Below are 11,835 nucleotides of genomic sequence, written 5' to 3' on the forward strand. Positions count from 1 at the left end.
AAAACCTGTTTTGTTGAAAAATCAATTTATAAAAAGTTCAACAAACATTCTTAATAAAAATACTAAGTTAAATAGTATTAAAAGGAAGATATGTAAGTATCAGAATGTCTATCTTAAAAAAGCAGCAAATGCTGACATCATTGTATTTAAAAAGCAAAATAAGCCAATGGTTCATAAACCAATATTGTTGAACATGGTTTTTGAAGTTCTGGTCAATTCAATAAGAAGAGAAAATGAATTAAGGTAAATATTGGAAAAGAAGGGAAAATAGTTACAAGATGCAACTAAAGAGGATTTTATTAAAAATAAAATGCTCAAAATAATTTGAGAAAAAAAATAACTCAGAATGGATCAAAGACCTAAATGTTAAAGCTGAAATTATAAAGTTCTTGGAAAAAAACACAGGGAAAAAACTATAGGAATTAATTAAAAAAAAATTACTAAACACAACTATTAATGCATGACCAGCAGAAGTCAAATTAGATAATTGGGACTTCATAAAAATTAAATATTTATGCACATCAAAGGAGCCCTGGTGGCACAGAGGTTAAGAACTCAGCTGCTAACCAATAGGTAGGCAGTTCGAATTCACCAGCCGCTCCTTAAAAACCCTATGGGGCAGTTCTACTCTATCCTGTAGGATCTCTATGAGCCAGAATCAACTTGATGGCAATGGGTTTGCTGTTTTTTTTGGGGGGGGGGGCACATCAAAAGATTCGATCAAAGAGTAAAAAGACAACTGCACAGTGGGAAAAATATTCAGGAATGACATGTCTGATAAGGGTTTAATCTCTAAAATATATAGACAACTTCAACAACTCAACAATAAAAAGACAACCCAATTAAAAAATGGGCAAGTGACATAAAGAGACACTTCACCGAAGAGGACGTTAAAGTGGTCAATAAACACATGAAAAGATGCTCATGATCATTCGCCATTACCAAAAACCAAACCAAACCCATTGCTGTTGAATTGATTCAAACTTACAGCGATCCTATAGGACGTAGTAGAACTGCCCCATAGAGTTTCCAAGGAGTGCCTGGTGGATTTGAACTGCTGACCTTTTTGTTAGCAGTTGTAGCTCTTAACCACTATGCCACCAGGATTTCCCATTAGCCATTAGAGAGATGCAAATCAAAACTACAATGAGATACCATCTCACTTCTACTAAAATTGCACTTGTATATATATAAAGCCAGAAAACAACAAATGCTGGGAGGATGTGGGAAGATTGGAACCCTTATCCACTGCTGATGCTATTGTGAAATGGTGCAACCACTATGGAAAAACAGTATGGTGCTTCCTCAAAAAAATAGAAATAAAACTAGTTTATGATCCAGCCATCTCACTTCTATGTATATACCTTAGAGATCTAATACTAAAGACCCAGAATTGTGCACACCTATGTTCACTGCAACACTATTCACAATAGCAAAAAGACGGAAACAAGCTAAGTGCCTGTCAATAGATGAATGGATAAACAAAATGTGGTACATACATACAATGGAATACTAGGCGGCCATAAAAAATAATGCCTTAAAAAATAATGATGAGTTCTCAAAATATAGTGTAGATGAAACTGGAGGACATTATGCTGAGTGAAATAAGTCAATCACAAAAGGACAAAATTGTATGAGCTTACTATTATAAAAAGACAAGAATAGGTATATCTACTGAAACCAATGTTCACTGGTGGTTACCAGGGATAGGTGGTGGTGGTGGGGATTGCTCTCTAGATAGTAGACATTGTTATTTTTGGTGAAGGGAAAGGTAACATAAAATGTGGGTGAACTGTGTACAGCATGACCAAGGTAAATGACATCACTAAGAAGTACACAAGAATAAAGGATGTTTTTGGTAAATGCTATGACATATACAACTTCGCAACGGTAAGCAACAATGACTAAAAATATAAGTGTGGTTATATGTGTATGTATGTAAGCATATAAGTATGTATACATATTTGTATATGTAGACATGTATAGATCTATAGAAGAAGCCCTGGTTGCTCAGTGGTTAAGAGCTTGGTTGCTAACCAAAAGGTTGACAGTTCGAATCCACCAGCCACTCCTTGGAAACCCAGTGGGGCAGTTCCACTCTGTCCTATAGTGTCTATGGGGTCGCTATGAGTTGGAATCGACTTGATGGTATCAGATTTGGTTTTGGTTTGGTATATGCAGATGTATATATATATATGTGTGTGTGTATGCATACATATATATTTGTATATATAATAAAGCACATAGGAGGCACAAACATGGATACTTCTTAGACTTAACTAAACACCTTGTGGGATTGGTTTAGGGAGCCTGAAGGCTTAGGACTATAGTCTCATGGGACAACTCAGTCAATAATATAGTACATAAAGTTTATGTTCTACATCCTAGTTTGGTGAATAGCATCTGGGGTCTTAAAAGCTTGTGAGCGGTCATCTAACATACAACTATTGGTCTTTACGTGTCCAGAGTAAAAGAGAAATAAGAAAACCAAAGACTCAGAGAAAAAACTAGTTTACAGGACTAATAGTCTACATGAACCTCATTTATCCTGAAACCAGAAGAACTAGACAGTGACTGGCTACCACTACTGTCCATTCTGATCAGGAACACAATGGATGGATCCTGATAGAATGGGAGCAAAATGTGGAACAGAACTCAAATCCTTAAAAAGTCTAGACTAACTGGACTGGTTGAAATAGAAGGACTCCCTGAGACTATTACCCTGAGATATTCTTTAAACCTTGAACTGAAACTATTCATTGATGTCAACTTTTAGCTAAATAATAGATTGGCTTATAAAATAAACAATATCAACCGTGAGTACTGTGCTCCTTTTAAAAATCATCTATATGAGACTAAACGGTCAGCATTTACTCTAAAGCAAAGATGAGAAGGCAAAGGGGCAGGGAAACTAGATTACTGGAAATGGTACAACCTGAATGGAAATGATGAGAAAATCGACAACTGTGAAAAATGTAACTAATCTAATGTCACTGTGTAGAAATTAAGTGGAAACCTAATTTTCTGTGTAAACATTCACCAAAAACAAAATGAAATACTGTTTAAAATTTTTTGATAATTTTCCTGGATGCAAAAAACATAATAACAAATGATATATCTCTGTTCTAGTCATTAGAAATAGAAAAGAAAAGGAAAAAAAATCATTCATAAGAACAACAAAAACTCTAAAATACATAGAAAATAAGCAAGAAAGGTACAGGAACAAAGAGGGAAAAAAATTATCAAAGGGCATAAAACAAAATCTTAACAAATGAAAACATATTATGTCTATCAAAAAATGACTTATCAATATAAAACAACTAAGGTATCCAAAATACATATTAAGTTTAATTTAGATTAAACCATATCTGGACAAAAGTACTTTAAATGTTTATAAGAAAAAAATAAGTATCAGTTAAAGGAAGAAAATAGTGAAAAGAGGAACATAATTTAGGGATTTTGTCTCACCAGATAGTAAAATTTTTTATAAAGACATTGTATTCAAAACAATATAGTGTTAGCTCAGGAATGGTCAAATAGATTAGGAGACAGAATAGAGAATCTATGATTATACCAGAGTATGTGCACCTAATACAAATATAAGTAGCTTGTCAGTGCTGATATCATCACCTATCACATGAAATCCAATACAATTTAGCATGTTACTTAAAACTACATGTAAAGTATTCCCAATTAGTTTGAAAGGCAAAAGATAAAACATTATTAAAATTAATAAAATTATAGACGGTATTTGCATTATCTCAGGATAGGAAAGATCTTCATAAGCAAGACAGTAAAACTTGAAGTTGTAAAGGGGAAAACATATACATTTGACCACATAAAATTAAACTGTTCAAAGGTGGGAGGTACCCAAAAAACAAAAACAAATAGAGAAAATGATAGACTGTTTTAAAAAAAAAATCGCCACACATACTACAAAGAAAAGTTTAAAATTTGGATTTACAAAGAGCTCCTACAGGTCATTAAGAAGAAGACAATAACAAAGAAACAAATAACAAACCTCCAGAAAATATTAACTGGGAATCTAAATGGCCAGAAAATAAACAGAAAGATGTTCCATTAATGGGGGCAGTTAGACAGGGTTTGATTGCTAAAGACTCACAGGTCCCAAAAAAACAATGCTTACAAAGGTACAGTTGATTACAGGAAAAGGCTGTATCCTAGCAACACCATTAAAGTCCAGATGTGCATCAAAGTCAAAGGCTGTCTTTGGGGAAGGGGTCTGGAGACGGCAGTCATGAGCTCTAATTGTCCTTCCTGTCTTCTTCTTGTTAGGTGTTGTCAAGTTGGTTCCTACTTATAGTGACCCTATGCACAACAGAACAAAACACTATCCGGTCCTGCCCCATCCTCACAATTGTTAATGCTTGAGCCCATTGCTGCTGCCATCGTGTAAATCCATCTCGCTGAGTACCATCAGATCAAAACTAACCAAACTCCTTGCCATTGAGTTGATTCCGACTCATGGCAACCCCATGTATTACAGAGTAGAACTACTCTATAGGATTTTCTTGGCTGTAATCTTTGTGAAAGCAAATCCACAGGCCTTTCTCCGTTGTGCTGCTGGGTGGGTGCAAACCACCAACCTTTCGGTTAGTAGTCAAGTACAAAAATCTTGTACCACCCAGGGGTCTCTTGTTGATAGGTGCCATCAAGTCTGCTTGGACTCATAGCGACCCAATGTACAACAGAATGAAATGTTGGCTGGTCCTGTGCCATCCTCACAATAGTAAATATGTTTGACCCCATTGTTGTAGCCACTGTGTCAATCCATCTTGTTGAGGGTCTTCTACTTTTTTGCTGACCTTCTACTTTACTAAGCATGATGTCCTTCTCCAGGGATTGGTCCCTCCTGATAACATCCAAAGTAGACAAGATGAAGTCTCGCCAGCCCTGCTTGTAAGGAGCATTCTGACTGTACCTCCTCCAAGACAGATCTGTTCGTTCTTCTGGCATTCCATGGTATCTTCAATATTCTTTGCCAACACCATAATTCAAATTAGTCAACTCTTCTTCAATCTTCCTTTTTCCTTGTCCAGCTTTAGCTTGCATATGAGGCAAATGAAGACACCATAGTTGGGTCAGGCGCACCTTAGTCATCAAGGTGACATCTCTGCTTTTTAAGATTTTTAAAGGGTCTTTTGCCACAGATTTGCCCTATGCAAATACGTTGTTTGATTTTTTAACTGCTGCTTCTATGGGCATTGATTGTTGACACAAATAAAACGAAATCCTTGACAACTTCTATCTTTTCTCCGTTTATCATGATGTAGCTTATTGGTTCAGTTGTGAGGATTTTTGTTTTCTTCATGTTGAGGTACAATTCATACTGAAGGCTATAATATAGCCTTTGATCTTCATCAGTAAGTGCTTCAAGTCCTCTTCACTTTCAGCAATCAAGGTTGTGTCATCTGCATACCATAGGTTGTTTATGAGTCTTCCTCCAATCCTGATGCCATGATCTTCTTCATATAGTTCAGTTTCTCATACTATTTGCCCAGCATACAGATTGAATAAGTATGGTGAACAGATACAACCCTGTTGCATACATTTTCTTATTTTAAACCTTGCAGTGTCACCTTGTTCTGTTCCAACAACTGCCTCTTGATCTATGTACAGGTTCTACATGAACATAGTTAACTGTTCTGGAATTCCCATTCTTCGAAATGTTCTCCACAATTTGTTATGATCCACGCAGTTGAATGTCTTTGCATAGTCAATAAAACACAGGTAAATATCTTTCTGATATCATTTGCTTTCAGCCAAGGTTCATCTGATATCAGCAATGATATCCCTTGTTTGTATTCTCTTCTGAATCTGGCTTGAATTTCTAGCTGTTCCCTATCGATATGCGGCTGCAGTCATTTTTGGATGATCATCAGAAAAATTTTGCCTGCATGTGATATTAATGATATTGTTCAGTAATTTCCACACCTGTCTTTGGAATGGACATAAATATGGATCTCTTCTCTTCCAGTAGGTTGGCCAGGTAGGTGTCTTCCAAATTTATTGGCATAGATAAGTGAGCACTTCCGGTGTTGCATCCATTTGTTGAAACATCTCAATTTGTATTCCGTCAATTCTTGGAGCCTTGTTTTTTAACCAATGCCTTGAGTGCAGTTTGGACTTCTTCCTTCACTATCATTGGTTCTTGATCATATGCTACTACTGAAATGACTGAACGTTGACCAATTCTTTTTGGTACAGCAACTCTGTATTCCTTCCATCTTCTTTTGATGCTTGCTTCATCATTTAACTTTTTGCCCTTAAAATCCTTTAACATTGCAACTCAAGGCTTGAATTTTTTTTTAGTTCTTTCAGCTTGAGAAATGCTGGAAGATTTTTTTTTCCCTTTTAGTTTTCTAACTCCAGGTCTTTGTACATTTCATTATAATACTTTACCTAAATGCCATACAGGAGGTGTTTTCTCCTTTTCTCAGATCAGGAACCACTGATGTGTGCACGAATCATCTTAGAACCAGGGAGCCCAAAATGGAATATCTGCTGGGGCTTCTTATTACCTTCATGATCATATAGACATATTCTTGCTACTTAGCCAGCTCCAATGACAGAGCCCTCCAGAGGTCTTACCAAGATTAGCTGCAAATCATCAATTTCAGTATTGACTGTAAACAATGCTGACAAGGTAGTATAAACTGTCGTGTAGCCCCTTGGATCATAGTTATAAAGTAACATTATAATCAGTATATTTCATGCTTTGACCTGGAGTGAGTGCCATGCAGGTACTTTAGCAAAACCACTCATGCCAATTCTAGGCCTGCTGGAGTTAACCCTTTTAGCACAAATGCTCAACCTCTATTATTGGAGGCATGCAAATTAAATGAGTTATAATACATCCCTCATTAAATTGACAATAATTTGGAAGATCTATTAAATTCTGTGCAGTTGAGAGTTTAGGAAAGTGAATATTCCATTCACCAGGTGTGACAAATATTCTCAAGGCAAAAATTGGCTTTGGTAGATCTCTCCCCTGTCTGGTTTCTAACTTTACGGAAGTTCCTTCAGAAGTGCAGAAATCTCTCCAGATATTAGGTGTGTTGCTATCAGAGAATCCTCAGCTTTCAGTCCCATTTGGAAATTACCTCAGTTGAAGACAGTTGCCTCCCCCAGGGTTATATCCCCTTTTCAGGTGTGGCCATCTTCAGCTCTTTATGTATGGTCAACTGAGGCTTCTGCCCAATCCCATTTCTTTCCTTTCCCTCTGACAGTTGTTGATTTCAAGAACCCTCTCTAATAAATCTCCTGAATGCTAATCTCTATCTCAGAGTCTGCTTCTCTGGAAATCCAGCCTGAGACAGAAATTTAATCTGTTATTGCAAAATTTCAGGAAATGACTCCTTCACCATTGAAATTTATAAATATTTAATGGAGATATAATGCCAATCCTACAAAACTCTTCTAGAGAAAAGAAAAAGTGGGAACACTTCCCAATCAAATTATGAGGCCAGCAATTCTTATAGCCCAAAACCTAGCAAGGACATTATGAAAAAAAAAAAAAAAAGATTTACAGGTCAATCTTACTCATGAACACAAATGCATAATCCAAAAGAAAGTATTATTCAGAATCCAGTGATACGTAAAAAGAACAATAGATCATGAGTTATTTGGATTTATTATAAATTTTAAGTTTATCAGAATATATATTAGCATATAAAAGAAAAAATCTTATAGCTGTGTCAATAAAGAAAGTTTGAGAAAATTTAACACTCTTTTAGGCTTACAATATCTTAATAAACTAGAAATAGATAATCTGATAATAAATTTTTAAAAAAACTAAGACAAACATCATATTAATAGTGAAAGTCTGAAAGCTTTTTCTTTTTGATCGAGGATAAGACAGGATGTCTTCTACCATCATTTCTAGTCAAGATCATACTGAAAGTCCTTAATAGGGCAGTAACCAACCAAGAAAAAGAAATAACAGACATAGGATTGGAAAAGAAGAGATAAAATTTCATATTTATTTGTATGATTGTTGTAAAAATGATGTGGCAGGGGTGTCTGACCTCCTCTAACTTCACAAGGGGGAAGGAGATTCCAGATCAATGGCCCAAGGCTGATTTTTATAAGGCGGAGGTCAGACATGTCTTTTCTCTATAACCTTTTTTACCAATTCTGACACCAATCATCCCTCCCACGGCACTCTCTACTTCTCTGCTGGGTTCGATAATTTACTGCAATGGCCAACAGAACTCAGACAATACTCACAGTTATAGAATTTATTAGGGAAGTAACAGGTTACAATTCAGGATACAGTTATTCAATCAGGACAGCTTCTTCTCAGTCGTGCCTGCAGGCAGGCCTCTCTTTGGCCCTTGGTCAATTCGCCTGGCCTCTTCCCTGTTGGTGCTGTTACAAAGCTCTTTACCTCTGCCAATAAGTGCCTGGGGGCACCCAACTCTGCCAGTAAGCCTCAGCCCAAACGTGCTCAGCCCTCTTGCTGCATAGGTCAGCGAGCCTAGCTCCTCCAAGTGCCTGGAGGCACCCTGCCCCGTAGGTCAGCAAGCCTACCATGCCATCTCCAGCCAGTCTCCTGGTTCTGCTTCCTCTGCTACCTCTGTTTCTCTGCAGCTGCCTCTCTTGCTGTCTTGTGTTGCAGCTCTCTCTCTCAGTCTTCTGGGTCTAGGAGGCTGTCAGTGCAGGGATCCCAGGTCCAAAGGACATTCTCCACTCCTAGCTCGTCTTTCCTGGTGGTAGTGATATCCCCCTCTGCTCTGGGATTGGCTTTCTTTTAAGCCTAGCGGGATGGCAAAACTGACCAATCCCATCATTAGGGTTCCATACACCTTATTTTAATGGTCTCACCCCCAAAGGGTTACATGCACCTTGTATGCATTCTTAGCAGACTGTCCAATCCCCTTAGTGGGCCACAAACACTGTATTTTCATAGTTCCACCCAATCATTATGTGAGAATCACAAAGACTGTGGCTAGAAGGGCCATATGAAGCAATTCACTGCACCACAATCATATATTTAGAAAATCTAAAAAAAAAATCTATTTATAAATTATTAGAATTAAGTGTGTTTACAAGGTTCAATTGTATTTCTAAATACCACCAATAAAAAATAAATTAAAAAATTTATAATTGCAATGCATAAAATAGTAAATATCTAAGAATTAAAAAATTGTGTAAGACCACTATGCAGAAACTAGTAAACATAATGAGAGAAATTTAAAAAGACCTAAATAAATGAAATGGAGTCCCTGGATGGTGCAAAGTTAATGTGCTCAGCTGTTAACCAAAAGCCTGGTGGTTCAAGTTCACCCAGAGTTTCTTCAGAAGAAAGGTCTGGTGACCTACTTCCAAAAAATCTACCATTGAGAGCCCCATCGTACACAGTTGTATTTCTCACACACTTAGGTCACCATGAGTTAAAATCCACTCAATGACAATTTTTTTTTTTAAATAAATGAAAAGGCTCACTGTATTCATGAATTGGAAGATTCAGCATTTTAAAGACGTGAAATCTCCTCAAATTGATTTAATGTAATCCTAATCCAAATCTCAATAAATTTTTTTGTAGATATTGCCAATTGAATTTAATATGAATATTAAAAAATGGTCAAGAATAACCAAAACACATACTTGAAGCAAAGGAATAAGATGGAGGAATTGCACTATAAGATTTTCACACCACTTACTATAAATTATAGGAAACCCTGGTGGCATAATGGTTAAGAGCTATGGCTGCTAACCAAAAGGTTGGCAGTTCAAATCCACCAGGCACTCCTTGGAAACCCTATGAGGCAGTTATACTCTGTCCTATAGGTTTGCTATGAGCTGGAATCTACTTGATGGCAACAGGTTTCATCTGGTTTATAAACTATAAAGCTACAAGAATTAAGACAGTGTGCTTCACTTTCCCCCACCCTACTCCCAAAGAATAGAGAACCCAGAAATAAAGTAATGCATACAGGGATACTTAATGTATGAAAAAGGAGGCACTGTAGAGAAGTGGGGAGACGGTCCTTTCAGTCAATAATACTTGGACATTTAGACATTCATATGGAAAAAAAATTGAACTTTGGACCTTACTTCACACTATATTTAAAAATCAATTCCACATAAACTGTGGATTTAATTGAAGAGGCAATACATAAATAAATAAATAAATAAAGGTCCTAGGAGATTACATAAGAGATGTCTTCATAAACTTTGGGTAAGAAAAGAGTTCTTAAACAGGACACAAAATACACTAACCACAAAGAAAAAAACTTATCATCTAGACTACACTAAAGTTTAAATTTCCATTCATCACAAGACTCCAGGAAGAGAACGAATGCCAGCCATAGAGTGGAAGAAGATATTTGTAACACATATTTTGTTGTTAGTTGTTGTCAAGTTGATTGTGACTCATGGCAACTCCGGGTGTGAGTAGAACTGCTCTATAGGGTTTTCATGCCTATGATCTTTTGGAAGCAGATCACCAGGACTGTCTTCCAAGGTACCACTGGGTGGGTTTGAACCTCCAGCCTTTTGGCTAGTAGTAGAACGCTTAACCACTTGCACCATCTAGGGACTCATATAACTACAAAGAATTAATATGTCTTAAGACTTTATAGTTTGTACTTATAACCAAAATATATAAAGAACCCTATCCATCAACCAGAAAAAACAACCCAACAATGGGTAGGAAACTTGAAAGGGCACTTCACAATATAGGATATCTAAATGGCTAATAAACATATGAAAAAGTGTTCATCATCATATTTCCTGAGGAAAATTCTAATTAAAATTGCTTTACATCCACTCGAATAGTTCAGCACACAAACCAGTTGCTGTAGAGTCAATTCTGACTCATGGTGACACCATGTGTGTTAGAGTAGAACTGTGTTCCATAGGGTTTTTAATGGCTGATTTTTTTTTGGAAATAGATCACCAGGCCTTTCTTCTGAGGCACCTCTGAGTGTATTTGACCACCAACCTTTCAGTTAGCAGCAAGCACATTAACCATTTGCACCACTTCAGTTACCCCTGTCAATACAGTGACTCCCTTCTCTGCCTGTTGGTTCAGGGGCACGAGGGAGCTGGAAAAGTTCAAGGAGGTAATCTCATACTATGTTCTGGCACCTCCAATCCCATAGCCCAAGTTGTAGGGACAAGAATCAAAAATTCTTTATTTTTGGATATTATTAGGTGAGAAGAGTCACTCCCACCATGACACCTTGCATATTAGACCTTGCATCACAGACCAGCATATTATGGCTATGGAGAGAGACAACATATATTGGTGCTGGTTTAAGATAATTACTGAATTCTGCAAGACAGCACTCCAAACTCACAGGCTCCCAGTTGGCACCATTTGTCAGCCTTCACTAGGCAATTCTACCATTCTATCCAGCCAGTTGATTCTGGATGATGGTGCACAAGTAAGATCAGTAAACTCCAAGCAAAGAACCCAATGTTGTACTTATTTTCACCATAAAATATGTTCCTGGGTTAGAGGTGATGTTATGTGGGATCTCACGGTGATGAAAAAGCATTTTTCTAAGTCTATAATTGGTGCTCTCTGTATTACTTCAGTCAGGGAAGAAAAAGCTCTGCTTGGAATATCTGTCTATTATATAATATCTGTAGTACAAATCACTGCCCTCTCCATGATGGAAGAGATCTAAGGTAATCAGTCTGCCACCAGGTGGCTAGAATGTTTTCCTGGGGAATTTTGCATGGTTAGTAGCTTGGGAGAGATTTTTCCTATTGGCAGGTTAGACACTCAGCAATGGCAGTGGCCAGATCAGTCTTGGTGAAGGAAATTTCTGTTGTTCATGTCATGTCTAGTAGGCTGGATTA

Source organism: Trichechus manatus, unplaced genomic scaffold (assembly GCF_000243295.1).
Source record: "Trichechus manatus latirostris isolate Lorelei unplaced genomic scaffold, TriManLat1.0 scaffold00180, whole genome shotgun sequence".
Lineage (NCBI taxonomy): Eukaryota > Metazoa > Chordata > Mammalia > Sirenia > Trichechidae > Trichechus > Trichechus manatus.